The 24258-nt window shown below is 42.5% G+C and overlaps 1 pseudogene; it reads left to right on the top strand.

Annotated features, from left to right (window-relative positions):
- Positions 1-502: 502 nt before the first annotated feature.
- On the top strand, positions 503-18883 carry LOC113253714 (60 kDa heat shock protein, mitochondrial-like; annotated as a pseudogene).
- The last annotated feature ends 5375 nt before the right edge of the window (positions 18884-24258 follow it).

Genomic DNA, 24258 nt, shown 5'->3' with positions numbered 1-24258 from the left:
ATTCTTGAGGCTGAAGCTGAGATCTATTGTGATTTCAGAATGACCCACAATCACAGGCAGTGTATCTGACTGTGTGTTCCTAGTGAAATCTCAAAGCCTTCTAGGGGCTAGGATTTGTAGGCGTGGTTTGTGGATTTTAAAGAGAAGAAAGATAGCGTAAGAAAGAAGGAAAAAAAGCAGAAGGTGGCTTTAGCAGCTTTGAACCTACATTGAGTCTCGACAGAACATAATTTTACCTGAAGTCTCACGTTAATCAGAAATAACTGTTAAGATACTGCTAACTGGTCTCCGCTTCCAGACTCAGTAGTGCATTAATTCACTCTAGCCATGAAGGGGGGAGTATCACTTTTGTCTTCTTTAAATAATTTACTTGTCTTAATAAATGGATGGCAACATCAAGCAGGCATCCTTTTGAATTTTGTTTTTTTTTTAAAAAAAAAGGAAAGAAAAAAGTCTTGGTATCTCTCTTCGTCATGGTCAGACCCGTTGTCTGCAGTAGACAATGCGGGTAAGTATGGCTATGATCATAATGATTTGTGAATTTATGAAGACTGCCTCTTTCTTCAGAGCAACTCAAAACATTTTCTTTCCCATAGATTTGAAAAAAGATTTGAAATCTCCTTGCGTTGTTGCAGAAATGGCTTGCCTTCTCCTAATCTGACGTGACATGACTGGGTTCTGATTGAAGGACCAAGCAGTAGAAGGTAAGCTCATTCACCTGTTTCTTCCTCCAATTATGCATGTCTGTTCTGAGATGCCAGGTGCTTGTCTATTTTGCAAGCAGGTTTATTGCCTGAAAATGAGCCCCCTCTTTCTAAAAAACTTACTTTAATAAATAAATTGTATTAAAAATACCAGAGCAAAAATAACTCTTTTTGGCTTTACTATATGCTTGGATATTTGTCCTTCCTATCACGTCTTTTAGCCTCAGGATCTTAAAATTTGGAAGCAGCTCTCACTTCATACCGCTTTTCTATCAAAATCAATCTGTGAAAGTTAAATAGATATTTAACAAGCTGTCAGGTAAAACCGAGTAACACTGTGGTTTTCAAGACCTACCTACGATTAAAGGCTATCCACCCTCCACAATTTTAGTGATCATTTAAGTAAATGTAATACCCAAGCCTAGAACTGCCTCTCTCTGCACCACTGCAATTCTCGAATTCCTTTCCTGGCCTTTCATGCAGATGCTCAGAAACAGGGTGGGGCTCCCTAGTCTTGCATGCAATGTTAAGGGAGTCTGTGCTGCAAAGAAAACTCAATTAATCGTTCATATTCATGTTTTTCAGTATCCTTCACAAATACCTTTGAAATAATCATGTTTAGGAGTGCCACTATTTCTCATGTTAAGATTTAGATTAAAATCTTTGTGTCAAACCAAATATTCTGTGCACAAGCATGGATGACAGGTATTGAAATGAAGGTGACAAGTCAAGGAATAGGGAAAACCTCCCTGAAGAAGAGAAGGGAAGAGGAGATGAGCTTCTCTGTTTATTGATGCCTCTGCTGGAGCTTTCTTTCTTTTATTATTATTATGGGGTGGTGGTTTGGGGGGTCGGTGGTTGCAGGTGTAGTTCTTTTAGAGTCTACAAGTAAAATCCAAGCCTGCTAAGCCATTCTGGTTCCCTTATGAGTCAGCAGGCCACTGAGCAGTTCAGCCAGTGCAGCCCAGAGTAAATGGACAAGGGCTGTCTTTGGACACACCCATTTTACTAATCCTGACTGATCTTTTAAAAAAACATCTTTATGCTACTTGGTGTCTGAACTCAGAACTCGCATCAAAAACTACACCCTTCCATCTCCACCAAAGATTCAGGCTCCAATGTGGAAGCACTCTCCTTCAGCTCTTTTACTGATGAGCACAATTGGATTAGAGCTCATTTCTCCCTCCTTGGGCAACTCCTGTGTCTTTTTCTCTCCAGTCTGCATGTTATCAGCTTGACATTCCCTTCAGTGCCATATGACAAATCAAATTGGCCATCATTGCACTCATCAAAGGAGGATGTTTTCTATTTCCGAGGACTGTTTCCTCTACTCCTTTCACAATCACGGACACACCAAAAAAAAAAAAAAAAAAATGTCTTGGCTTTTTTTTTTTTTTTTGAGGGGGGAGGGTGGTAGGAGATAATGAATGGATACAACTCACACTAAAGAAAGAAAAGCAGCTGATACTCATAAAGCCAAGGGCACAGTCTCAAAATGTGATTTTTAAGTACCCAGTGCCTACACCTTAAATTTAAAGCATTCATCCAGAAATGCAGGTGTTAGTCGCTTTGAAAAACTTTACCAAAAAAATGAAGTACGTTGTTTTTCACATCTTTTTGCATGATTCAGCACTTTTAATACTAATTTCTGCCAAGAAGTTAAAATGTAAAAGGAATATTTTCTGGGTGCCTTAAAACCTCACACAGTCTTTATAAGCACCTGCACTCCTGCTACTATAGGGGCATATCAGAAATCCGGTGTGGGCTGGGGAGAGGCAATGTTTGCTGCCCTATCATCTCTCCAGTGACCACCTCAGAGGAGCGCAATTTCCCTCTGTAGGATGTAAGTGGCTTCTGGGGATGAAATGACCCACCGCCCAGACTTCGCATTATCTCTGGCTCCTCTTCCTAGGAGCACCCCCCCACACACAAGCAGGCAAACTCGAACGCACCTGTCTAACCCCCCCACCCCCGTCAGCTGCAGCTACACGCTCCACCTGATGTGTCTTTTCAACCTTTGTCAAGTATCTCAAGACAAGAATTTCCCAAGGCCCTTCCCCCAAATCCAGGCTTTTGCAGGAGACCCCAACCGCTGGAGCAGCAAGAGGAGGCCAGATGGAGAGAAACCTCGGACTCGCTCTGCAAACTTAACCTGCGCATCGCATGGATCCGCGTCTGCATCCGAGGACCCGCAAGTCCCCCCGCACTGACCCGCAGCATCCCACGCCCGTACTGCACACTCACCTGCCGGTAGGAGAGCCGCGCGCCACCGCGGTCTAGCCTCCCGTAGCGACCTCCGCCGGCAAGCCTCCGCACTGGGTGTCGGCAGCTCCCACAAGGGTGGCGGGGACCGCTGGCCGGCTCCGGGCTGGGCGGCGGGACGCCGGGAGCCGGCGGGAGGAGCGCGCCCGGGCGGGTCCGCGCCGAGCCCAAGCGAGCGGGCGAGCGGGGCGGGAGGGGCCATTTGTAACCGAGCAGACGCTACCACCGCCCCTTACTCGCGGGGGGCGGGGGCGGGCGGTCAGGTGACGGCGGCCCACCCTCCGCCGCCGAGCCGGGTGGTTCCTGCCCAGGAGGAGCCCCCTGGCGCGCTCTGATTGGAACTCCCGCCGCAGTGGCGGGGGAGGGGGGCACGTGACAGCCCGGCCCCGCGGCCCGGCGCGCCCCACCCCCGCTGGGCACCCCATCTTCCTCCTGGAAAAGCCGGGGGACACAGCGAAGGCGGGGGAGCTCATGGGGTGCAGGAGAGCCTACCAGCCCCTTTAGCCACAGCTCGGGGTGCTCCCGGCCTCTGAACCCGAAGAGGAAGGGCTCCCGGGCGGCCAGCGGGCCTTCACTGTCCTCCTGCCCTGCCCTTGGCCGCAGTACCCTCCCCCCACATCTCCAGGCACAGGCACTCGGTGTAGACCACTGCCACTCCATAGATGCTAGTGGCACTTTAGGAGTGTGTTTTTGGTTTTTGTTTTGTTTTGTTTTTCTCTTTGCACACCCGCACATTGTGCCAGAGATAACCCAAGACGATGCCCTGCAGACCCCGCCCAACTCCGAGGCCCGGGAGAGCCCCGACCACGCCCGGGGATGTCTGACAGCTCCGGGGTTAGGTCGCAGAGAACCTGCCCCTCCGGAGAAGGAGGGGGCGCCGCGGGAGCTGCAAGTTTCCAACGCTCCCCTGGAAGCTGGGTGGAGGAGGGAAAGGGCAGCCATCGGGGTGCGAATCCTGTTCCCAGCCTCCGGGAGCATGTTGCTGATGATAAAGGTCAAATTAAAACTACTAAGCTAGTGGTGCCGGCAGGGACGCGCCTCCTGGTCGTGGAAAGCCCGGCTATTAATCATCCATAACGAGCATTGCTTTCCTCACGTGGAAGAATTGGACCTAGGAGACCACCCCCCGCCCCAGTTGTGGTTCCTCAGAACGGATGGATTCCGCAGCCTCTTCCCCCACCTCCCCGTGGCCCTGCACCACCCTAGAAGGCAGGAATTCGGAGAAAATGCGGTGTCACGTTCACCACTGTGCCCGCGGACGCGTCTGCGCCAGCTCCAGCAACACGTGGGGACCGCAAATCTGGGCATCTGCTCTCCACTTGGGTGGCTATGTGGGTATACTTATATGATTATTTATTATAACCAGATTTAAAGGAAAAGTCGGCTTCTACACTGGATTCTTTTAAACTTTTGTCCAAGGTAGTTTCGTACTCGGTTTGGGCGGGGATGCGGGCGAGGTCGCCGCGGAACTCAGCTGAGTCAAGGGGACCTCGGGGAGGAAGACGGAGGCCCCAGGTTCCTGGATGCTCTAGCCCCAGTTGTCTACTTCGATCAGCCGGGCAACGCTGAGGGCCTTTCCAACCGGAATGTGGCTCTCAGTATGGAAGTCAGGGGACCTTGACCCATTGGTACCTGGGTTTCGCTGGGCGCGGGACAAGTATCGAGCAGGTTTACCCGAAAAGGCGATTTAGCGGTAAAGCTTCTGGCACAAACGCTATATAGAGAACCTCTGAGGAAGCTGAGAATCTGACCAATGTCAACTGGGTGGGGGGAGGGGGAGAAGCCTCAGATATAAAAAGAAACGACGTGTACCCCCTAGGTCCCCGCCTCCAACTACTCCAGACCGCAAAGGTTGGTGAAGTCTTATCAGTAAAGTGTTAAATCCATCGGGAGGAAAAATGCTCGGTTAAAAAAAAAAAAAAAAAAAACAGCACCTCTTTAATAGGAAAGTGGGTAAGTTTTCCATTTCCAGGTGTTAATCTTGATGGTGCCGCCGCGTTAAAAATGGGGGTTGATTGTGACAAGAGAATACCAGCACACAGGACTCAGACAGAATTTTCACAATTAAAAATAGCTTCCCCCTCACCCCTCGCACACACGCCAGTCAGCCACTCCAGCAAGGACTGGGGACCAGGAGGGTGTAGTCCGGGGTAGACCGCGCGGCCACTTGTTGCGGCACTGCCTGAGGAGGTAATTGCCGAGCGGATCTGGAGGAGATTCAGTTACAATCCCTTCTCCGCGATGCAGACGCTCCAGAAGCCGAGGCGGGCGGCGAGCACTGAGTCAGTGCCTCGAGATTTTTTTTTTTTTCACTTTTCACCTCGAGGAGATTTTTTCTTCCCTCTGGACCATCTTTGGACAGTCCAATGCTTTGTCTTCCGGGAATTACTGTGTGTTAGATGGGTCTCTCTCTCTCTCTCTCTCTCTCTCTCACACACACACACACACACACACGCGGGTCGCCCCACGTGGGGGGAGGTGTGGGGCACAGGTGCCTCGGACTCTCATGGGCTCTGCCCTTGAGAAGCAGAACGAGGGGGATGGCCTCGATGTAGCTGCTGCCCTGGGGTAACTCTGAAAAGCCCTCCTTCAGCTGCTTGGAGGTGGGGAGTGGGGAGCTGAGGACGGAGGCGCGGGGGTGTCCAGGCGCACACACAGCGCCGGCCGCAGGCAAGCGTTGAAGTGTTGGGAGGAAGACACTGCACACGAGCAGGAGGGTTCTTGGGATTTCGAGTGCGTCGTCTACCGGGTCACGCTCTGTTGAGAAAATGCCCGCTACCCGAGAGGGAAACAGAGGCACCCACCGAGTGTCGGTGCAGGGCCGACCCGCCTGCCTTGGGAGGAGGACGCGAAGCTTGTCCACACTCCGCTCGTGGCAGTCTCGAGGGCGCCGGGCAGCCGCCGCTTCCTAAACCCGGGCGGCAGCCGAGACTTTGCCTTCAGCGTCCTCCGGTGGCACCGTCCGGGGTTTGCGGAGCAAAAGCGGAGCAACTTGCGGTGGGTTTGGAGTAACCACGTCTTAGGACTGTGAAAAGCTACCTTGTGGGGACTTGGGGTCGGAGAGGTGAACGAAGTGAAAATTTTGTCTTTTTTTTTTTTTTTAAACATAACATGAAGCTGGTAGAACTGACCTGATCGCTTAAAAGACTACTAGGAATTTGGAGGCGTTTGAGTGGGGGGGGGGCGGGTAGAAGTTGGGAAGAGGTTAATACTAGGTTTAGGATCACTACGGGAAATGCCCAATTTAAAGGATCGCCCGCTCTCCGGCTGCGCTCTTGGGGAGCTCAACCCAAGTGGAGGCGCCGCTGCACTCGCGGTCATCTTCCCGCATTATGACACTTGGCATTGCCCTGCAACTCCCACGTCCCCGCGACCAAAGCCCTCCGCGAGGGTTGGAACCAGCAAAAGTCTCTGCCCGCCCTTGCTCCTTTAAATGGACCTTCTTCCTTTCCCTTTCATCCTGAGAACACGTTAACGCGGGCAAGGACCGCAGTGCGACCGGCGCGCGCCTCGCCGCCCCCCGCTGCCTCCTCTGAGCGGGGCGCCCACTGCGGGGCTGCTGCGGCAGCGGGGCCACAGCCTTCCAGTGCCTCCCACCTCCTCCCCCGCAGCCACACCACAGTCGCGTACCACCCCCTCTCCCCGCAGGGCCGCCTTCCCAACACCGCGCGCTCCCGGCGCCAACCCAGCCAGGGGCAGGTGGAAGCCCGGACCGTGTGCCTGCGTTCGTGTGCCGGCCTAAGGGAGCGCACACGACGGCGACCTGCGACCGCGCCAATGCCCCCAGCTCGGTGTCCACCCACGTGGAACCCGCCGGCCCCGCCAGTCCCCGGCGCCAGTCTCCGGAGCTCGGCTACGGGTGCAGTTCCCTCGAAGCTCCGCGGCACTCCCACTGATCTCTGTCCATCCCAGTCTTTCCCCCACGCCTGGGTTTGGAAGCCCCTTGGTCCTCCGCCCGCACCCTTGGCCATCCCCGGACAAAGCCGCCGGGCTTTCCGCACCGGAGTCGAGAGGGGGCCCAGGCACCGGAGAGGAGACCCGTGCGGACAGCGCCTCCAGGCGCGGGGCCTGGGTGCTGTCCCCACCCCTTGCCTGCCCGCAGGGTGCGGGGCTGGGGTTGCGGATGCCGCCTGTGTGGGGCAGGCACCCCACCCGCCGTTCCTCTAGAGCGGACACCCGGCCGCGGTGGCGCTGCAAGCAGGAGGCCCCGCGGCACCGGTTCATCCACACCCACGTGCCCCTCGTGTGCGCGCCCCCGGCCTGCAGACGCTACCCAGCTGGCGCCACCGGGATTTCCGGGCGGCCCCACCCTCCCCGGCCTCAACGCTGAGCTCCTGGCGTTCAGAGTCTCCTTGGCGTCTCCGCGGCAGCATCCAAAGACCAGGCGCCGCCACTGCGAGCCAGGCTGCTCAGCAAGCCTGCGGGCCGCTGCGCAGAGGCCGCACCTCCCGCCCCCGTCCCGCGCTCACCTTTTCCTGTGGACGGTGGGGTTCAGTCACTGCCGCCCGCTGCTCAGCCGCCGCCCACGGCCTCCCAGAGGGTGCAGCAGGAGGGCGTTCCTGAGGCGCCAGCACCCTTCTTAAACCCTTCCCTGGCTTTCAGCATTACCTTCATCAGCCGGCCACCTTCCTTGACAGTAACAGAGGCATAGCTGTCTCCTTTCTGTCTCACGTTCATACCAGTGTCCACCTACACACACACACACACACACACACACACACACACACACCTGAGCACTGCGAGGCCACGGGAGCTCCTAATTCCAACACTATGCAGCGCACATCACCTAGCTGGCAGCAAGGTGAGGGAGTGTCACTATGAGCTAGGTGGTTTCTTAAAATTTATGAAATAGCTTTCTGGCCTTGGACAATGCATTTTAAAAGGATTGTACGTAAAAATAATAATAATAATAATAACCCTAATAGTGGGTGCTGCTGCAGAGACGCACGTTTAAAATAATATTAAAGTATGTTGAGATGGTCGTAGGTTCACATAATTGTTCAGAAACAATGCAGAGAGATCTTGTCCACCCTTTACTCAGTTTTGCATTAATGGTAACAGTTCCCCACACTGTAGTGCAATATCGCAACCAGGGTATTGACATTGATCCAACAATATTATTTAGATTTCCCCAGTTTCACTTGTACTCATTTGTGCGTGTGTATTTAGTTCTATAGAATTTTATCAAATCTGTAGGTATCCATCACCACCCTCAAGATACAGAACTGTTCCATCACCACAGAATTCCTCTTGTTGCCTTTTATAACCCCCACATACTTGGTGGGGGGAGAGGGGCGGGCTGACTACCGTTAACCTGTTTTTCTATAATTTTGTCATTTCAAGAATGTTATATGAATGGAATTATAAAGTAATGTCTCTTCAAACAGGCTTTAATTTTTTTTTTGTTTTTTGTTTTTTAAAAAGAGTTTATTTGAGAGAAAGAGAGAGCATGAGCAGGTGGGAGGGGCAGAGAGAGAGGGAGAGGGAGAAGCACCCTCCCTGCTGAGCTAGGAGCCCTACCTGGGTCTCAATCCCAGGACCCTGGGATCATCATGACCTGAGCTGAAGTCATTCATTTAATCGTCCCAGCCACCCAGGCAGCCCTGGACTGGCTTTACTCACTCAGCAAAATTCCTTTGAAGTTCATCCAAGTCCTTGTGTGTATCAATAGTTCATTCCTTTTGTTGCTAGCTGTGGTGCCATACTATGTAAATAGTTTGTCTCACCATTCACTGGTTGAAGGACATCTGGGTTGTTTCTTGATTTTGGCTGTTACAAATAAGGCTGCTATGAACATTCGTGTACAGGTTTTTGTGTGAATGTAACTTTTCATTTCTCTGGAATAAATGCCTAAAGAGGGCAATTGCTGGGTCGTATAGTAAGCGTATTTTTAGTTTTCTGCCATTCTCTTTCCCGAAGTGCCTGGACCATTTTACATCCAGTTTCTCCTCTCCTCCACAGCATTTGGTCTTGTCACTATCTTTTATTTCGTGATTTTGATAAGTATAGCAATATCTCATTGTGGTTTTAATTTTTATTTCCTTGATGGCTAATGATATTGAATATCTTTCCATGTGCTGATTTGCCATTTTTATACCCTTTTTGTGAAATGTTTCTTCACATATTTTGCCCATTTTCTAAATAGAGGTTGTTTTGACTTTTACTTTTGAACTTTGAGAGTTTTTTTAAAAAACACTTTATTGAGGTATGATCGACATATAAAATGGGACATATTTAATGTACATAACTTAATAAGTTTGAAGATAAGTATATATTTGTGAAACTATCATCACAACCTGTGCCATAAATATATCCATCACCTCCAAAAGTTTCCTCCTACCCTCTTTATTATTTTTATCATGGGCGATAAAAACGCTGAACATCGAATCTACCCTCTTGGCAAAATTTTAAGTATAAAATGCACTATTGTTAACTATAGGTGATATTCTGTACAGTAGGTCTCTAGGACTTATTCATCTTGCAGAAGTGAGACTTTATATCCTTTGACCAATACCTCCCCATTTCCCTCTCCCTCCGGACCCTAACAACTATCATTACATGCTCCACTTCTATGAGTTTGATTCGGTAAGTGGTGCCAGGTGGTATTTGTCATTCTGTGTCTGGCTTATCTCATTCAGCCTAATGTTTTTCAGGTTCATCCATATTGTCACAAATGCCAGGGTTTCCTTCTTTAAGGCTGAATAATATTCCATTATGTGTGTACACACACATACATATAGTCATCTGTCTATGTATACATACATAACCTACATACATACACATATATGTATATAAAAACCATTGTATTTATATACGTGTTTGTATATATACGTGTGTGTGTATATGTGTGTGTGTTTGTTATTGATTTCTAGTTTTATTCCATTGTGTCAGAAACAGTACTTAGTGATTTCAATTTTCTTAAATTTGTTAAGACTTCTTTTATGGCCTACCATGTGACCTATCCTGGAGAATGTTCTATGTGCACTTGAAATGAATGTATATTCTGCTGCTATTGGGAAGAATGTTTAGTAGATAGACGTTACATTCATTTGGTCTATATTTTGACCAAGTCGCTGTTTCCTTATTGATTTTCTGTCTGGATAACTTACTCATTATTGAAAGTGAGAAATTTGGGGCGCCTGGGTGGCACAGCGGTTAAGCGTCTGCCTTCGGCTCAGGGCGTGATCCCAGCGTTCTGGGTTCGAGCCCCACATCAGGCTCCTCTGCTATGAGCCTGCTTCTTCCTCTCCCACTCCCCCTGCTTGTGTTCCCTCTCTCACTGGCTGTCTCTCTCTCTGTCAAATAAATAAATAAAATCTTTAAAAAAAAAAAAAAAGAAAGTGAGAAATTTAAGTTTCCTAACATTGTTATATTGTTGTCTAATTATTCCTTCGGATCTGCCAATATTTGATTTATATATTTAAAGTGCTCTAATGTTGGGTGCATATATACTTATAATTGTTATATATTCCTGTAGAATTTATCCTTGTATCATTATGTAATGAACTTCCTTGTCTCTTATGACAGTTTTTGACATAAAGTCTTTTCCTATCTAAGTATAGACACCCTTGCTCTCTTTTGGTTATCATTTGCACAGAATATTGTTTTCCATAACTTCACTTTCAGCCTATGTATGCCCTCAAATCTAAGGCAAATCTTTTATAAACAGCATATAGTTGGATTTTGTGTTTTATCCATTCAGCCATTCTATATCTTTTGATTAGTGAGTTTAATCCATTTACACTTAACACAATTATTTATAGGTAGAGACTTATTATTGTCATTTTGTTCTTTTTTTGGTCTGTTTTGTAATCCATTGTTCCTCTCTTCCTTTCTTGCTCTCTTTGTGATTTGACATATGTTTAGGGTTTTTGTCTTTTGTTTTTTGTGTGTGTGTTGTTGTTGTTGTTGTTGTTTTGTAGTGACATACTTTGATTCTTTCCTCTTAATTTTTTTAATTCCCCTAGGTTTTTCCTAGGGGAATTAATGGCAATTGCCATGAGGACTGAATAAAATTTCTTATTATACCAGCCTATTTAAGCTAATAACAACTTAAATTCAACTGCATTAAAAACTGATGCTTTTACTAATCCCTCCTTTATTTTACTTATATCAGAATTTATTTATTTTTCATTGTATATTCATTTATAAATTTTTGTGGTTATAGTTGTGCTTAAGGCTTTTGTCTTTTAACTTCCATACTAAGATTAAAAGTGACTTACGCACCATCATTATCACATTACTCTATATTTTTGCATATATTTATCTTTACCAATGAAATTTATATTTTCATATGCTTTCATGTTGTTGTTTAGCATTCTGTTATTTCAACTTACCTAGTGATGAATTCTTTCAGTTTTATTAATCTGGGAAAGGCTTTATCTCTCCTCCATTTAAATTTTTTTGTTATTTATTTATTTATTTATTTTTGTTTCAAGTTTTTATTTAATTTCTAGCTAATTAACATATAGTGGAATATTGGTTTCAGGTGAATTTAGTGATTCATCACTTACATATAACACCCAGTGCTCATCACAACAAGTGCCCTCCTATATACCCATCACGCATTTAGGCCATCCCCTACCCACCTTCTCTCCATCAACCCTCAGTTGAACCCCCAGTTTCTACACTACCATTAAGAATCTCTTATGGTTTGCCTCTCTCTCTTTTTTTCCTCTTCCACTACGTTCATCTGTTTTCTTTCTTAAATTCCACAAGAGTAATATCATACGGTATTTGTCTTTCTCTGACTGACTTATTTTGCTTAGCATAATACACTCCAGCTCCATTCACACCCTTGCAAATGGCAAGATTACATTCTTTTTGATAGCTGAGTAATATTCCATTATATATATATATATATATACATATATATATATATCACATTTATCCATTCATCAGTCAATGGACATTTGGACTCTTTCCATGATTTGGCTATTTTTGATAATGCTGCTATAAACATTGGAGTCCTTTGAATCAGTATTCTTGTATCCTTTGGGTAAATACCTAGTATTGCAATGGCTGGATCATAGTACTGGTACTATTTTTAGCTTTTTGAAGAACGTACAATGGTGTTTTCCAGAGTGGCTGCACAAGTTGCATTCCCAGCAACAGTGTAAAAGGGTTCCCCTTTCTCTCTATCCTCACCAATATCTGTTGTTTACTGTGTTGTTGATTTTAGCCAATCTGACAGGTGTGAAGTAGTATCTCATCATAGTTTTAATTTGTATTTCCCTGATGCTGTGTGATGTTGAATATCTTTTCATGTGTCTGTTAGCCATCTGGATATCTTTGGAAAATTGTCCATTAATGTCTTCAGTCCATTTTTTAGCTGGATAATTTGTTTTTTGGGTGTTGAGTTTGATAGGTTCATAATAGATTTTTAGACTAGCCCCTTATCAGATATGTCATTTGCAAATACCTTCTCCCATTCCATATGTACTGCCTTTTAGTTTTGTTGACTGTTTCCTTTGCTGTGCAAAAGCTTTTTATCTTGATGAAGTCCCAATAGTTCATTGCCTTTGTTTCCCTTGCCTTTGGAGACGTGTCTAGCAAGAAGTTGCTGCAGCCCAGGTTGAAGAGGTTGTTGCCTGTGTTCTCCTCTAGGATTTTGATGGATTCCTGTCTCACATTTATGTCTTTCATCCATTTTGAGTCTATTTTTGTGTATGGTGTCAAAGAAATGGTCCAGTTTCATTCTTCGGCATGTGGCTGTCCAATTTTCCCAACACCATTTGTTGAAGAGACTGTCTTTTTCCATTGAATATTCTTTCCTGCTTTGTCGAAGATTAGTTGACCATAGAGTTGAGGGTCTATTTCTGGGTTCTCTATTCTGTTCCATTGATCTGTTTTTGTGCCAGTGAGTCTGTTTTTGTGACAGTACCATATTGTCTTGATGATTACAGCTTTGTAATAGAGCTTGAGGTCTGGAATTGTGAAGCCTCCAGCTTTGGTTTCCTTTTTCAACATTCCTTTGGCTATGTGGGGTCTTATCTGGTTCCATACAAATTTTAAGATTGTTTGTTCCAGCTCTGTGAAATAAGTTGATGGTATTTTGATAGGGATTGCATTGAATGTGTAGATTGCTTTGGGTAGCATAGACATGTTAACGATATTTGTTCTTCTAATCTATGAGCATGGAATGTTTTTCCATTTCTTTGTGTTCCTCAATTTCTTTCGTAAGTGTTCTTTAGTTTTCAGAGTACAGATCCTTTACTTCTTTGGTTAGGTTTATTCCTAGGTATCTTATGGGTTTTGGTACAATTGTAAATGGGATCAATTCATTGATTTTCTTTCTTCTGTCTCATTGTTAGTATATAGAAATACCACTGACTTCTGTGCATTGATTTTACATCCTGCAACTTTGCTGAATTCCTGTATCAGTTCCAGCAATTTTTTGGTGGTCTAGGAATTTTCTATATAAACAATCATGTTATTTGCAAGGAGGGCCAGTTTTATTTCTTCCTTTCCAATCTGTGTGTCTTCTTCTTCTTCTTCTTCTTCTTCTTCTTCTCCTTCTCCTTCTCCTTCTCCTTCTTCTTCTTCTTCTTCTTTCTTCTTTTATTTCAATGGCTAGAATGTCTAGCGCTCTATTGGATTAGAGTGGTGAGAACAGAATCCTTGTTTTATTCCTGCTGTTAGGAGGAAAGCGTTCAGTCTTCCATCTTTAGGTGTGTTATTAGCTGTAAGGTTTTGCAGAGGCTTTTTATCAAGTTGAGGTAATTCTCCTCTATTCCTAACTTTCTTAGAGTTTTCATAATTAATGTGTATTGGATTATGTCAAATGCCTTTTCTGCACCAATTGATATGATTATATAATATGATGAATTGATATCACTGATTGGTTTTAGAATGCTGTACCAGATTTGCACATGTGGAATAAATCCCACTTGATCATGATGCTTAATTCTTTTTATACATACTGAAATTCAGTTTGCTAACATTTTGTTGAATATTTTTGCATCTAAGTTCATGTGAGATATTGACATAAACTTTTCTTTTTTTGTACTGCCTTTGTTTGGTTTTTGGTATTAGCCTCATAAAATGAATTGAGAATTGCTCTTTTCTCTTCTATTTTTTAGAAGAGATTGTACAAAATTGGTGTTAATTCTTCTTTCAATATTTTGTAGAATTCTTTAGTGAAACCATTTGGGCCTGGAAGTTTTTAAATAAGTTTTTGTTGATGAATTTAATTTCTTTAATGGTTATATGACAACTCAGATGATCTTGGCTGCATTTTGGCAGTTTTTGGTTTTCAGAAACTTGATTCATTTTTTCTAAGCTCTCAAATTTCTTCTGGAAAATTGAGCATGAAGGTGTTCATAGTATTCTCTTCTTTTTTTAAATGACTGTGATATTTATAGTGATATACCTAATTTCATTCATGATATAGGTGATTTGTATCTTCTCCATTTAAATTTTTGTTGGTTTTGCTTGAGGTTATCAATTTTATTGATTTTGTTGAAGAATCAACTTTCTGTTTCATTGATCTTTCTCAATTGTGTTCTTATTTTCAATTTTATTTTCATTTTTATTCCTATCTTAATTTTTCCTTTCCTTATACTTGCTTTGAATTTATTTCACTTTAATTTTCTAGCTTTCTGAGATAGGAAATTACATTATTGGTTTGAAACCTTTCCTATTGGGTGCAGCTTCTGTGGAAAATGTTTTGGTGGTTCCTCAAGCATTTACTGCTATTAATTTCCCTCTTGGTATTGCTTTAACTATGTCTCACAATGTCTGACATGTTGTATTTTCATTCTCTTTTAGTTCTATGATATTAATTTTTTTTTGAGAATTCCTCTGATCCATGACTTATTTAGAAGCATGCTGTTTAATTTCCAAGTGTTTGGAGATTTTTCCCTTTTCTTCCTGTTATTGATTTCTATTTGTTTCTATTATGGCCAGAGAATAAACTCTGTATGATTCCATTTTTTTAAGTTTGTTGAAGTTCATATTATGAACCAAGATATGGCCTAACTTGGTGAATGTTCTATGGGCTTTTGAAAAAATGTGTATTCTGCTATTGTTGAGTGGAGTGTTCTATAAATGTCAATTAGATCCCACAGGTTGATGATGTTGTTAAATTCTTCTATGTCTCTAATGAATTTCTGTCTAGTAATTCTATCCATTACTGAGAAAGGGATATTGAAGTCTCCAACTATAATTGCAGATTTGTCTATTTCTCCTTTAAACTCTATCAACTTTTATTTCATATATTTTGAGACCCTGTGGTTTGGTGCATACACATATAGGATTGTTGTGTCTTCCTGTAGCTTGATCTTTTTGTTGTCACATAATGTCTCTCTTTGTCTCCAGTAATTTTCTTTGCTCTGAAGTTCATTTTGTCTGTTATTAATATAGCTACTCTTGCCTTTTAAAAAATTAATACTTGAATGATATATCTTTTTTCCATTCTTAAATTTCAACCTTCCTATATCACAAAATTGGAACATTCATGCATATTTTAAAGTTTGTTATTGTTGTTGTTGTTGGCAATTGATAAGATTCTAAAAGTCATTTTTTCTAATAAAAAGCATATGGTTTCATAACATTGGATTTGACAATGATTTTTTGTTTATAACACCAAAAGCATAGGTAACAAAAGAAAGATAGGTAAATTAACCAAAATTAAAAACTTTTGCTCATTATAGGACACTATCAAGAGAGTGGAAAGACAACCTACGGAGTAGAAGCATATATTTGTAAATCATATATGTGATAAGGGATTATATAAAGAACTCCTACAACTCAACAACATAAAAACAAATGACCCAATTCAGAAATTGGTAAAGGACTTAAATAGACATTTCTTTAAGGAAGACATACAGGGGTGCCTGAGTGGCTCAGTTCGTTAAGCGTCTGCCTTCTGCTCAGGTCATGGTCTCAAGGTCCTGAGATTGAGCCCCACATTGGGCCCCCTGCTCAGTGGGGAGTCTGCTTCTCCCTCTGCCTCTCCCCCTGCCCCAACTTGTGCTCTCTCCCTCTCTCTCACTCACTGTCTCTCAAATAAATAAATAAAATCCTTGAAAGAAAAAAAAAGACATACAAATGACCAATAAGCACATAAAAAGATGTTCAACATCCTTAGTTACTAGAGAAATGGAAATCAGAATCATAATGACATACCACTTCACACCTATTATAAATGAACACACCTATTATAAACAAACAAAAAAAGGAAATAACAAGTGGTTTTTTAGGATATGGAAAAATTGGACCCTATGCATTGCTGGTGGGGATGTAAAATGGTACAGCTTCTGTGGAAAATATTTTGGTGGTTCCTCAAAATGTTAAACATAGGTTTACCACACGATATAGGTGTATACCTCTAAGTATATAGGTGTATACCCCAAAGAATTGAAGGAAGGAACTCAAACAGATACTTGTATGCCAGTTTATATCAGCATTATTCACAACAGCCAAAAGATGGAAAAACTCAAATGTGCATCATATGATGCATGATAAACAAAATATGGTATATACATAAATGAAATATTACTCAGCCTTAAAGTCAGAGTCAAAAGGGAAAATATATTACATTTATATGAGATAACTAGAATAGACAAATTAACAGAGACAGAAAGTATAATAAAGGTTACTATGGGCTGGAGAGAGGAAGGAATAGGGAATTATTGTTTAAGGGGTAAGAGATTTGCCCTTCAAAAATAAACTATTGGGAGCATGCCAAAATAATAAGATATTGCACAGTAAAGAAAACCATCAATGAAGCGAAAAAGCAACCTACAGAATGGGAAAAGAGATTTGCAAGTGATTTATCTGATAAGGGGTTAATATCCAAAATATATAAAGAACTTATGTAACTCAACACCAAAAAAACACACAAATAATCTGACTAAAAATGAACAGAGAACCTGAACAGAGACATTTTTCCAAAGAGGTCATATAGATGGCCAACAGACATATGAAAAGATGTGCAACATCAGTAATCATTAGGGAAATGCAAATCAAAACTACAATGGGGTATCCCCTTACACCTGTCAGAATGACTAGTATCCAAAAGAAATAACAAGTGTTGATGAGGATGTGGAGAGAAAGGAATCCTCATGCTCTGTTGGTGGGAATGTAAATTGGTGCAGCTACGGTGGAAAACAGTATGGGAGTACCTCAAATAATTAAAAATAGAAAAGCCAATATAATTCTAACCATATATACCATGCATTCTATCCCTCATTCACCTCCTATTCCCTGTCTCACCACCAGCACGCCCTGCTGCTGCCCCACAGAATTGCTTTTACTGCCCACAGTCTTCTGCCAAATTAGGACAGTGTCCAGGGCACTGGCTCCTTATCTCACTTGGGCTCATGCCAAAATTTGAGCCTTAATGCATCAAAGTGCAGACCTTTTAGCCAAAGTTCTGACCTTTAGCCTTTTAGCCAGCTGTAGCCGTTACTATGGGGCCAAAGGGATGAACAGTGATTATCGAACAGAATTGGGATTCCTAAAGTAACAAAAGATGGTGTGACCATTGCAAAGTTCACTGACTTAAAAGATGAAGATAAAAATATCGGTGCTAAACTTGTTCAAGATGTTGCCAATAATACAAATGAAGAGACTGGGGGTGGCATGACTACTGCTACTGTACTAGCATGCTCCATTGCCAAGGAGGGCTTCAAGAAGATCAGCAAGTGTGCTAGTCCTGTGGAAATGGTAGCTGTTGATGCTGCAATTGCTGAACCCAAGAAGTAGTCTAAAACTATGACAACCCCTGAAGAAATTGCTCAGGTTGCTACAATTTCTGCAAATGGAGACAAAGAAATTGGCAATGTAATTTCTGAAACAATGAAAATGGTTGGAAGAGAGGGCGTCATCACAGTAAAGGATAGAAAAACACTAAATGATGAATTAGAAATTATCGAAGACATGATGTTTGATTGAGGTTATATTTCTCCATACTTCATTAATACATCAAAAAGTCAGAAATATGGATTCCAAGATACCCATGTTCTCCTGAGTGAAAAGACAATGTCTAGTGTCCTATCCATTATACCTGCTCTTGCAATTGCCTATGCTCAGTGTAAGTCCTCAGTCATAACTGCTAAAGATGTTGATGGAGAAGCTGTAAGCACACTGGTTTTGAATAGGCTAAAAGTTAGTGTTCAGATTGTAGCAAAGCTCCAGGTTTTGGCAACAATAGAAAGAACCAGCTTAAAGACATGGCTATTGCTACTGGTGGTGCAGTGTTTGGAGAAGGATTGACTAAATCTTGCAGATGTTCAGCTTCATGACTTAGGAAAAGTTGGAGAGGTCTTTGTGACCAGAGATGATGCCATGCTCTTGAAAGGAAAGATGACAAGGCTCAAATTGAAAAATGTACTCAAGAAATCACAGAGCAGTTAGATGTCACAACTAGTGAATATGAAAAGGAAAAATTGAATAAATACGTGGCAAAACTCTCAGAAGGAGTAGCTCTGCTGAAGGTTGCTGGAACAAGTGGTGTTGATGTGAATGAAAAGAAAGAGAGTTACAGATGCCCTCAATGCTACATGAGCTGCTACGGAAGAAGGCATTGTTCTGGGAGGGGGTTGTGCCCTGCTTCAGTGTGTATTCCAGACTTGGACTCAATAACTCCAGCTAATGGAGGTCAAAAACTCGGTATAGAAATTGTTAGGTGAACACTCAAAACATCTGCAGTGACCACTGCTAAGAATGCAGGCTGTAGAAGGATCACAGTTGAGAAAATTATGCCAAATTTCCTCAGAAGTTGGTTATGGTGCTATGCTTGAAGATTGTGTGAATATAATGGAAGAAATCCAACTAATGTTGTAAGAAGTGCTTTCTTGGATGCTGCTGGAGTGGCCTCTCTATTAACTACTGTGGAAGTTGTACTCACCAGAATTCCCAAAGAAGAGAAGGACCCTGGAATGGAATGTGGTATGGGCAGTGGCATATTCTAATTCCTAGAATAGTGCTGAACCATTACTAACGAACTGTGAGAGGAAGCTTAAGGCAGAGCTCCCCAACAATAATTTCAGAGAAGTCAGTTGAAGGAAATGACTGAAGAAAAGCCTGGCTGATGTTTAAGAAAATCACCGTAACCATCAGTTATAGCTGACAACATATAACGTTTGCTGCTGTTATTGTCCATGCCTACAGATAATGTATTTTGTACTTTTGAATAAAAAGATATTTATACATTCCTGGTATCTGAGTACAAGAACCATGTACCAATGTACTGCTTTCAACTTAAATCACTGAGGCATTTTTACTACTATTCTGTTAAAATCAGGATTTTAGTGCTTGCTATCACCAGATGAGAAGCTCAGAAGCAGCCATTTTGTGGAGAGTAAGAATAATTGTGTACAAAGTAGAGGGGGAAGAAAAGTACAGAAATACCCAAGTATGTGACAACCTCTGTGTAACAAAAATTTGTTTAAAGTTAAAAAAGAAAGAAAGAAAGAAAGAAAGAAAGAAAGACCACACAACCCAGCAATTCCACTATTGGGTATTTACCCAAATAAAACAAAAGCACTAATTCAAAAAGATATATGCACCCCCATGTTTATTGCAGCATTATTTATAATAGTCATGATATGGAAGCAACTTAAGTGTCTGTCAATAAGTGAATGGGTAAGGAAGATATGACAAGGGCCCCTGGGAGCCTCAGTCGGCTAAGCATCTGCCTTCGGCTCAGGTCATGATCCCAGGGTCCTGGGATGGAGCCCCACATCGAGCTCCCTGCTCAGCAGGGAGCCTGCTCCTCCCTCTGCCTCTGCCCCTACCCCTGCTCATGCTCTCTCTCTCTCAAATAAATAAGATCTTTTAAAAAAGGAAGATATGACAATATTCCATGTTATATTAAACACATAATATTCCACACACAATGGAATGTTACTCGGCCATAAAAAGAATGCAATCTTGCCATTTGCAACAACATGGATGGACCTAGAGGGTATTATGCTAGGTGAAGTAAGTCAGACAGAGAAAGACAAATACTATATGATTCACTTATATGTGGAATCTAAAAAACAAAGCAAATGAGCAAATAAACACATAAAGCAGAAACAAACCCATAAATACAGAGAACAAACTGATGATTGCCAGAAGAAAGGGGGTTGGGGGAATGGGCAAGATGGGTGAAGGGGAGTGGGAGGCACAGGCTTCCAGCTACGGAATGAATGAGTCACGGGGATGAAAGCTACAGCGTGGAGAATACAGCCAATGATATTGTTATAGTGCTGTAAGGTGACAGAAGGGAGCTTCACTTGTGGTGAGCACACATAGTCTACAGAGTGGTTGAATGAATATGTCATACGTCGAAAACCAATGTAGCATTAAATGTCAATTACGCTTCAGTAAATTAAATTTTAAAAAAATATCTAGATGTAACTGGAGAAAACAAAAAAAAGTGAGCTTCTGTTTGAGATGAAAAAATCCTGAAAATAGATAGTGGTGACGTTTGTACAACAGTGGGAGCATACTTAATGAAACTGGTCTGTACAGCTGATAAAATGGTAAATTTGATGTTATGAATATTATACTACAATAAATTATGCAAAAATAACTTATGGTTTCATTTTTCAGAAATATTCACCCTACGATATGAAGGTGTTTTCATATAGCTTGCAAAAGCTTACTGTCAGGAGTCCCTCCCTCACTCCCATCCCCACTGCAATTTTGTTTTGATTTACTTTTGGTGACCTTAATCTGCTTCACTCAGATCTGTTGTTGCATCAGTTAGAGGGTATTTTCTTTCACCACATAGCCAAGGCCTATCAATGCTTCTGGCTCAGGAAGTACCTTCTCCTCATCTCCCTGCTGACGTGATCACTGAAGACAATACTGAACTTGGCAAATAGTCACCTTCCCAGTCCCATTGACTTGCCTCTTCAAAGACAAATATATGGATCAAGGAAAAATTACCTGAATTCTTATTTTTCCTTCAAGTTTTTCTTGGTTCTCTGAGACTATTTTTGGCTTTCACTGTTATTACGGCTGTATCATCGCAAACATAAAATGCAACTATTGAAAAGAATTTTATATGTTTATGTCTAGACTGTCAAAAAGACAGATACCTTATTTGTTGACCTACTACTTTCTAATACTGAGACCATGAGGTAGTATGAGCAGCATTAGAACCTAGGAGTCCTGGGGTTTACCTTTAACTAGCTGTGTGGGCATGGGCTTGTCAAGCCACCTCTCTCTGTAATATGATCCAGTTGGCAACAACTCTTCCCTCTTACCACAGAGAATATTTTATCATATTTTGTAATGAAGGTATTTTTTATATGACATTTGAAAACCGTACCAATTTAACTATCACTCATATCAAAAATCTTAACGTTTTAGAGATCTATTTTTTTTATTATTCTCTGTCCACAGGAATGGCTTCATATTTAAGCCTCAATGCAAAATGAAAATGCAGGCACCTTTCTCAAAAATTATTAAGAATTTCAATGCAGATGAAAGAGCATCAAGCCAAGTACAAGGCTCTTCTGAGCATGACTGCATAGGTCACATGCTGTTGGTCCATATGAAAAAGTCACCACCTGACCACTGCCTACTCCTGGCAAACACTCCAAGCACATTGAGAAGTTATGTGTGTGGGTTGCATTTTTGCACACAAAGTACACAAACAAAAGGCAAATCTTCCAACCTGCTGTGTAGTCAGTACCTCAGGAGCAGTTGTTGTCATTAGTCCCTGAGGAGAGGCTGCACAATGAAGGGAAAAGCCCACAAGTAAGGCCAGATGAAAGACTTAGATTCTTCATTTAATATCTGTTGAGCACCAACGAATGAACTTAAGCCTGTGCGAAGTGTTCCATAGTATACTGATAAATCTGTCACCCTGGGCCTTTCAGTTAATCTTTGATACCATGGTTCTCTGGGCTGTTAGATGGGAACTAAAGAGTTGCTCACCTAAAAACCCTTAGGAAGTATGATGACTCCAGAAATTCAGGTTGAAATACCAGTTATAGTTATTGTCTTGCAAAATTTTAATGATGATATCAGCTAAAAAATGATATCATCAAAAGTAGAGAATGAGTGTAGATTACAGGGTCTCAGTGTAGCTTGTGATTTTTTTTTCTTAGCTTTCTTTTATCTGAACAACTCAGTGGGAGAGTCCATTTCTAGAAACCATAACCAGGTCCTCCAATATCTACTATAAAATTATAGAATTTCATTCTCTAACTTCAAAGACATAAAAACCAATAGTGAGGAACTTTCTGGCATACCCGGTTTTACACAGTCGATGTATTCCTAAAAAAAAAAAAAAAAAATCAACTGAATTGTTGGAAACTGAATTATATTTGAAATGCACTAAAGAACTTGGATATTAAAAGAAAACCTGCATTGAATCCTTTTGTACAACAAAGAATAATTTTTATACAGCAAAAAATTACCCCTAATTTGCTTGATGTGAAAACTCAGGCTTAAGCACACAGTTTTGTGACTGTACAAATGGGAGCCCATTTAGACACACAATGGCTCCTCTTCTTCCTTTCAGCCCTGAGGATATGCAGGTGGAAGGAAGAGGTAGGAAGGGTGGGAGGATGTCAGCATTCTTTACAAATGTTCACAATCCATTTCCTACTTGAATGAAAAGTATTTTCCTAAGGAAAGGAAGACAATAGGAGCCAGAGCCTTCAATGGGATCAACACTGATGTGACAATGGGAGCTGTTTTCAGGAAACACACTGTGAAGAATAACAACAAATACCACTTAAATTCAGGATTGTAGTCAGCTGAGGTGAGGTGGTGTGGTATGGGAGTTCACAGGTCATCCATCCATGGCCTTTCAAACCATAACAGGCTACACTGGAATCAGCCAAGTAGCTCTTGAGAGATGCACAAATTCTGAGACCCCACTCTCAGAGGCAACAGAGTCACCAGTCTAATTTTTCTTCCCACATGGTTCTGATTTTGATGCACAGATTTCAGAACCACAGATTTACAAGCCTAACCATAAAAAAGGGAGTGGGTAGAAGCTGTCCTCTGGTATTAGCTTCTCTTACATCGTGTGATGGTACCTGCTGGTCTCATCTGTTTTTCTCTCACCCTCTTCTTCCCACAAACTCCTGGAACCTGAGATGGGTAGACTTTTTCCTTTCTTTTTCTGTTTGGATGTCTTATCCCCCTTTATGATTTCTTCTAAGTCTTAATGGCTGACATAAGTATCCTGCCTGCACTAGCAGAAAACCCTATGATCATTGACCCTCAGGACAAGGAGAATGATAATATAAATAAGAACTAAAGTAATTGGAAAAATTAGTCTCTCAGGCAATAGCCAGGCCAGAATATTGTTTTGGAACAAAATTCAATTCTTGATCTTTTTGTGTTCTTTTTGTAACATTTTGCCCCTGTGTGGTTCCCCAGAAGAAGACCATGAGATAATGATTCAGGTGTGCTTACTTTATTTGGGAAATAATCCCAGGAAACACCAACATGGGAGTGAAGAATGTACATGTGTTGAGAAATGAAGGAAGGCAATAAAGAGAATATAATCAAGAAGTTACTATCCTCGGCACCTGGAGCTTAGCTGTTCTGGGAACTCAAAGCGCCTGTGTAGAATAGTGTGTGGTGAAGAATTAACGTCACCCAAAGAGAGGTCTGGCCTTTGCCCTTGGCTAGTGAGAGGTGATCTCTAGGCCCCTGGAACGTACTGCCTGAAGGAGTGTCCTTTTTTGCCTGGCAGTTTTGACCACCAAACACTGTAACAATGTAATTCATGGTGGGGCCTTTGGGTCACATGGTGGCCTCTAGGGGGACTGGAGACTAAAGATCAGGCTTAAGGCAGTATGCGATTGAGTCCCAACAAAAACTCTGGGCACTGAGGCTCTGTGGTCCTCTCTGTTTGACAATATTCCATGTATATCATTGCATAATGTATCTGGGAGAAGTTAACACTTTCTGATTCCACTGAGAGAGGACAACTGGAAGCCGTATGTTTGGACCCCTCCTGGACTCTGCCCTATGCATCTCTTTACTTGGCTGATTTTAATGTTTCTTTTCTCTGTTGTAAATTGTAACCATGAGTATAATGGCATTCAGTAAACTCTGTGAATCCTTCTGGTGAATTATTGTAACTGAGGGTGGCTTTGGGGACCCCCAAACACGATTGGTGTCAGAAGCGAGGATGTTGTTGTGTGAATGTGCTCCATCTAAATTTGCAGTTGGTTCTAACTCTGGTAAACATGCAACTCAGAGTCAATCCATTCAAGAGGTGAGTGATACACATTGGCTGAAACCTGATTCTAGGGGGCATTAACTCCCTGGCACTGCCAGTCTGGTACATAGTTAGCAAAGTGGGCTCTAGGTCTGAGCAAGCCCC

Source organism: Ursus arctos, unplaced genomic scaffold (genome assembly GCF_023065955.2).
Source record: "Ursus arctos isolate Adak ecotype North America unplaced genomic scaffold, UrsArc2.0 scaffold_20, whole genome shotgun sequence".
NCBI classification, from domain to species: Eukaryota; Metazoa; Chordata; class Mammalia; order Carnivora; family Ursidae; genus Ursus; species Ursus arctos.
Note: the sequence above shows the minus strand (reverse complement) of the source record. Positions and strands in the feature narration are given on the sequence as shown.